The 7,291-nt window shown below is 42.8% G+C and overlaps 1 protein-coding gene across 1 annotated transcript in view; it reads left to right on the top strand.

Moving 5' to 3' along the window:
• The window catches only part of scfd2 (sec1 family domain containing 2), a 122,228-nt gene that overhangs the window by 46,680 nt on the left and 68,257 nt on the right, over positions 1-7,291 (top strand).

The following is a 7,291-nucleotide window of genomic DNA, read 5'->3' as shown; positions in this document are numbered from 1 at the left end:
GAACCAGCTTTGGGGGGGCCCAGCTTGCAAAAGGTTGAGAACCCCTGGTCTAAACCATTAATCCGTTATCGACACAGTTGCTGACTGATTTTTTTATTTTTTTTATTGAGGAATCAACTAACCATTTTAAGCTCAAATTGTATAAACTGTTGGGTGGTTAATTATTTAATAATGCATGATATTTTAAAAGTTCTTAAAGCTATAGTGCGTATTTTCTGTCTCCCCTGTGAGAAATTCAAAGTAATGACTCATTACTCAGTAACATGTGCATCCACATGATTCAAGCCTTGCGTGAGCGCGCTTTGAACCCCCCCCATCACACACACACACACACACACACACACACACACACACACACACACACACACTTGCTAGTAGCCAAGGAGGATTAAAACAACATGATGGACTCTTCAGAAGAGCTAATGATCTACACTTAAGTTTCTGCGTGAGAAAGTCGCCGGATGCCACAATCTTCTGAACACAGTCATACTGGGAAATAGAGAGAGATTTTTTGGGGGTTTTTTTCAGCCTTTTGTTTGAACAGACAGCTGAAGACATGAAGGGGGGGCAGTAAAGGGCCGCAGTTGAACCCAGGCCCGCTGCGTTGAGGAGTAAACCTCTATATACTGCATGGCCGCCCGCTCTACCAACTGAGCTATCTGGGCGCCCATGGAGCTGATAATCTTATTTATCTTCATAGCAACTCATTTGGCAATGGCTTGAATGTAACGGCCGGTCATTGTTAGAAAAAAGTCACGCACTAAATGTTTATACAGTGCCTTGCGAAAGTATTCGGCCCCCTTGAACTTTTCAACCTTTTGACACATTTCAGGCTTCAAACATAAAGATATACATTTTTTATGTTTTGTGAAGAATCACCAACAAGTGGGACACAATTGTGAAGTGGAACGAAATCTATTGGATATTTTAACCTTTTTTAGCAAATAAAAAACTGAAAAGTGGTGCGTGCTAAATGATTGGGCCCCTTTACTTTCAGTGCAGCAAACTCAGTCCAGAAGTTCAGCGAGGATCTCTGAATGATCCAATGTTGTCCTAAATGACTGAGGGGGATCAATAGAATCCACCTGTGTGTGATCAAGTCTCTGTATAAATGCACTTGCTCTGTGATAGTCTCAGGGTTCTGTTGAAAGCGTAGAGAGCATCATGAAGACCAAGGAACACACCAGGCAGGTCCGTAATACTGTTGCGGAGAAGTTTAAAGCCGGATTTGGATACAAAAAGATTTGCCAAGCTTTAAACATCCCAAGGAGCACTGTGCAAGCAATCATTTTGAAATGGAAGGAGTAAAGACCACTGCAAATACCAAGGACGCTGGTCCCTGTGAACTTTCAGCTCAGACAAGGATAAGACTGATCAGAGATGCAGCCAAGAGGCCCATGATCACTCTGGATGACTGCAGAGAACTACAGCTGAGGTGGGACAGTCTGTCCATAGGACAACAAATCACTTTACCTGCAACATCTGGCCTTCATGGAAGAGAGTGGCAAAGAGAAAGCCATTCGTTCAAACGATCCATAAAAAGTCTTGTCTAAAGTTTGCCACAACCACCTGGGAGACACACCAACATGTGGAAGAAGGTTGCTCTGGTCAGATGAAACCAAAACCAAACTTTTGGCCACAATGCAAAACAATATGTTTGGCGTAAAAGCACACAGTCATCTCACCCTCATACACCATCCCCGCTGTCAAACATGGTGGGAGGGGGTGGCAGCCATCAGGTTGGGCCTGCTTTTCTTCACAGGGACAGGGAAAGTGTGTGGTTTTCACCATTGAGGCGGAAAGGATAACAAAAAAAACTAAAAAAAAAAAAAGAAAAAATTAAAAAAGGAAAAAAAAAAAGGGGGAAAAAAAAAACAAAAAAAAAAACAAAAAAAAAAACTGAAAAAAAAAAAAAAAAAAAAACAAACAAAAAAAAAAAAAACAAACAAAACCAAAACAAAAAAAAAAAAAAAAAAAAAAAAAAAAAAAAAAAAAAGAAAAAAAAAAAAAACAAAAAAAACAAAAAAAAAAAAAAATCGGGGTGGCAAAACACAAAAAAAAAAAAAAAAAAAAAAGATAGATTGCAGCAAATACAGGACCACTGATGAAAAACCGTGGAGTCTGCAAAAGACCTGAAACTGGGGACGGAGATTTATCTTCCAACAAGACAATGATCCCAAACATACAGCAAAATCTACAAAGGAATGGTTCACAAATAAACGTATCCAGGTGTTAGAATGGTCAAGTCAAAGTCCAGACCTGAATCCAATCGAGAATCTGTGGAAAGAACTGAAAACTGCTGTTCACAAACGCTCTCCATCCAACCTCACTGAGCTCCAGCTGTTTTGCAAGGAAGAATGGGCAAGAATTTCAGTCTCTCGATGGCAAAACTGATAGAGACATCCCCAAGCGACTTGCCTGGAATCGCAGCAAAAGTGCTCTACAAAGTATTTTTGCAAGGGGCCCAATAATTTAGCACGCACCACTTTTCAGTTTTTATTTGCTAAAAAAGTTTAAAATATCCAATAGATTTCGTTCCACTTCACAATTGTGTCCCACTTGTTGGTGATTCTTCACAAAAAATAAAAATGTTACATCTTTATGTTTGAAGCCTGAAATGTGTCAAAAGGTTGAAAAGTTCAAGGGAGCCGAATACTTTCGCAAGGCACTGTATATGTTTTGTACATGAAATCTTACTTTGTAAAATAACTTGTAACTACTACTCCAGAAAAATGCAGTGGAGCAGAAGAATAAAGTGCTCTGAGATGGAAATTATTCAGGAAAGTATAAGTGTGTCAAAATTGGACTAAGGGACAGTACTGGAGTAAATGTAGTTACTATCCCCCACTGCTGTCAGCGTGAGACTACTACAGACTAGTAGTTGTGGGAAAATGAAGTCAAGGCGCAGCTAAAACATAAATGGTTAATGTTAGCTAAGTGGTGTACTTTGAATACTTGAGCACTCAGACCATCACAGTGACACTGTCATTCCCACAGTCTTAGCGGTGTTTGGAGAAGCGGTGCCTCTCTGCCAGGGCGGCGTGTTTAGTTGTTGTTTAGCAGCTCGGCTCTGCGCAGCATCACAGCATAGACAGGCAGACAAGGCATTAGTGATGCGTTCGCCATCTGTTCAGGAAGGACAGACATGATGGGAGAGGATGAGGAAGAGAGACATTTTCACGGTGTACGTGAAGGCAAGGGTGGGAGTGGGGGAGGGGGTCTGAGGATTTACTACCAGACATCAACCATTACTTATCACTGAGGCCAGTCAAACATTGGTGTGTACCCTCTGTGGCAAATCCTTAAACTTAGAAGACAGGCCAGGGATTGTCAATGATGCTGTCTTCTTTATTAAACGAGACCTGCCTGGGATATGGATGCCAAAGGTGACAGGGAGATAATCACGTTAGAAACAGCTGCCAACGTTTAGGAACCCCCTGCTGACTGAAAATATAACACCCAGAGACAACTCCCAGGATTTTACCCCACTTGTAGGGAAATTATCCATTCATACAGTCAGAAAGTGTGAGAAATGTCCTCAAGCTTTTACCTTCAGTTGTTGGGAAAGACTCTTAATGTGTAAGGGGAGCGCAGCTTGTGACCCAAGCATTCTGGGAAGTGAAGGTGGTCAATCAGGCCCAGGGGAGATAAGGTAAGGACTGAAGCGTGATGGAGCAGGGCAGAGAAATGGAGATTGGTGTTGCGATCCATCCGCGCACCCACTCCTTCTCCAACACCAACACCGTCTCAGCCCCCAGTTACACAATATAGAAGACTTGTCTCGTAAAACCCCTGTGGAGCCGTTATTTGATTTGATTTGTTATCGCACCTGGAGGTTTGATTTTGTCAAAGATATAAGTTATGACTGTCAAAGTTGTGATAGTCTTTGGGGGAGTTTTCATCACGACAGAAGAATTTAAGAGTGCGTGTGATTTTTGGATAGAGTGGAGTTTGGCTTTCACAAGCAGGAGGGACGGAGAGGGATGCACTGGGTATTGGTGAAGAAATCTGGGAAAATGGGAGACAATAATGGAGAGAGAAAAAACAGAAAGAGGCGTTAGGCTGTATTAATGGAGAGAGCTTGTCTCGTTGCCCCCCCCGGTAGTGTTTTTAGCTGAGCTGTGGGCTTAAGGCTCTGGGAATGTTTGTGCAGTAGAAACCCTGGGTGATGTTGTTTGTATTGTTCTATTTCAGCCTGTGTTTTTGAGCAGACCAACACTGTGTTTTGTGTTCACACACACACGCACACACACACACACACACACACACACACACACACACACACACACACACACAAAACACCACACACACACACACACACACACAAAAGTTGTCTCACTATCTTTGTGGGGGACCCGCCATTGGCATACTGCATTCCCTAGCCCCTTACCCTAACCGTAACCATCACAACTAAATGCCTAACCTTTTCCCTTACCCCCACCCTAACCATAACCTAACTCTAACCCTGAGCCTAAAACCAAGTCTTAACACTCAAACAGCCCTTTAAAGTTGTGTGTTTCAGCATTTTGGCCCCACAAAGCTATCCAGGCCCCACAAGTATACTGTATTCCCGCTTTTTGGACCCCACGAATGTAGTTAAACGAGAACACACACACACACACACATGCATACACATAAAAAGAGAGAAATCTGCTACTCACTCATCACTGATGTCTCCATCCTGATCCCAACTCCTAACTCTGTTTTTTGCCCGGCTAGTGTTTGCCTCTATTAGCCTTTGCCCCTTTCTTTAAATGTGAGTTCAATGCTCAGATGAATTGCTATAGAGAGAATCTGGTAAACCCTGCTGATATTGAAAGTGTTACAACAGATGGAAATTGTGCAGGGCGATGGGTGTTGGTGTGCAGACATGTAGTCTGCAGAAGGATCACTGTATGTCTGTGCTCCCTTCATTAAGCCTGTGTGTTGTGTCCAGCCCTCCCCATGACCATTGTAAACACAAGCATGACACTTATACTTTTCTGTTGCTGTGTGTGTGTGTGTGTGTGTGTGTGTGTGTGTGTTGTGTGTGTGTGGTGTTTGTGTGTGTGTGTGTGTGTGTGTGTGTGTGTGTGTGTGTGTGTGAGCGTGTGTGAGCGTGAGCGTGCTTCCATACAACGTGCTAGCGTTGTCACGTTAGCATGTAGTATATGTGACAGAAGGCCGCTGTGTGTGCAGAACGCCACCCTGTCTCAGGTCTTAGATTACTCACAGAAAGAGCGTTCTCTTCACGGCCCGCTGCTCTAATACACTGAGAAACGAGTCACTGTGTTAAAATAATATACATCTAATCTTACGGCAAGGCTAGCTCCGTAAGCACATGTGATCCAGGTCTCATCTGGGATCTCATTAGGAGTGCTTTGGACTGATCGCATGCCCTTTTCCTTATTATTTTGGTATATTTAATTTTTTTTAATTTTCATGCTCTCCCTGTGTTTTTATTTTAGCACTTACCTGTTTTATCATATAGCACTTTGGGATTTGCGCAAATATAAAGTGCACTACAAATTAAATGTATTATTATTATTATCTGTGATATACAACTTGAAGACGAAACTTTTTGAACTCCTAAACTTTTATTTTGAAAGTGTCCTCCCCTTGCCACAGCTACCCCTCACTGTGGCTTCTATTTCCTCACTCTATTTTACTGACTGCTTTTTTGTGTGAAAAGGGGTTTCCAGTAAAACAAGGATTGGGAGAGTATGCCTGGAAGTGTTTATTACGCGGTCTTTACTCAATAATGCCTTTCATTTTATTGTGTGTGTGTGTGTGTGTGTGTGTATTGTGTGTGTGTGTGAGCACTAAAGGTCCACATGTAATGCTTTTTGTATGTCAGTTGACTCTAAGACCTCGGTGAATATTGGCCTTGATTGTAATTGACTGGTAAATTGAGAATAGGTGTGAGTCATCGTGAGTGATTGAGAGTCATCGGGGGAGGAGAACACTCACAGCCCCGTCACTGCACCGATAGCATCTCTCAGCTGAGGTCTTTCAACATTTCCTTCCCATCATCCCTAACTTTATTCCCATCTCTCCTCTCTCCCTGTTTTCTCTTATCTTTTTTTCCAAGTGTTTGTCTCTCGGGATGTTTTGTTTATGAAATCTTCCACTACATTCTTATTGCTAATTTGAGCATAATGAACCTCTACATTGCGCCAGGTGTGTGTGTACGTACACATGTGCGCTTGCTGAGAAATGGAGGGAGGTTAGTTGTTTTCCATTTCCCGTGTCTGTAATTTTTGAATGTTTAGAGAAGAGCAGCCATGTGAAGGCGTTTGTCAGTGCATACGATAGAGACACGAACAGGTTGACGGGCAGTCCAGATTATGATGTAGACCGTATTTACACACAGAAAAACGCGCACACACACACACAAACACTTACATGTACACATCTAAATACACAGTCCTCCGTTGCTCCTTTAAAACAGATGTGCACATTGCCTCTTTTTCATTTAGCCATGAATGCAGTTACCTCTGTGGCTTCCGTGTTCATGTGGGGTTCAGAAAAGAAGCCCACACACACACTTACACGCTTACATACATAAGCTAACCCTCCTTTGTGAGACAGACAGCGTACCAGCTGTGCCTCTGTAATGACTCACATCACAGAACGCTAGTCCGTGACGCAGCTCTTGTGTCATTCATGATGAATTCCATGTTTTATTCAAAGTTCACCACGGAAACGTACCCATGACAGAGCTGTGCATCTACTGTACGGCTGCCTCTGCTGCGATGGCACCCTGCCAGGTTAGGAATGACAGCATGGGTAGAGAGCTGAGGTCAACGAGGCAGAAATCACAATCAAACAGCTGCGATCCCCCTCGCATGCAACTAAGAGTTTAAAACTATCCAACACCTCGAGTCCAGTCCGTTTTCCTGTCTGTTGGAGACTTCTCCAGGACGGAGGGATGGAGTTTTGGAGGGAAAGCGATTCAAGACGTGCAGGCAGAGATCTAAGGTCCCGGGGCTCGGCGTGGTGCAACAGTGCCCCCTAATGTTTAAATGTCTCTACAAGCCCTGGAACTGAATTATAGCACAGCATCTCTCAGATGGAGAAACTTTATCTCCCTCTTATGCAAACATGCTCATATAAACATAATAATGTGTTTTCTTTCACATAAATCAAGCACAAAAAAAAACAGAAAAAGATCACACTAAGTTGCCATAACACATTAACTTAATTTGCAACAAGCCTAGCAAGTCAAGCAAGCTCTTATTTTGAAATAGCCTCCCTTGTGCTGGTTAAACTTATTCACCCCCCCCACACACACACACACACACACACACAC

This window comes from Etheostoma spectabile, chromosome 9, assembly GCF_008692095.1.
Source record: "Etheostoma spectabile isolate EspeVRDwgs_2016 chromosome 9, UIUC_Espe_1.0, whole genome shotgun sequence".
Classification (NCBI taxonomy): Eukaryota; Metazoa; Chordata; class Actinopteri; order Perciformes; family Percidae; genus Etheostoma; species Etheostoma spectabile.
This window is presented reverse-complemented; position numbering and strand designations above follow the sequence as displayed.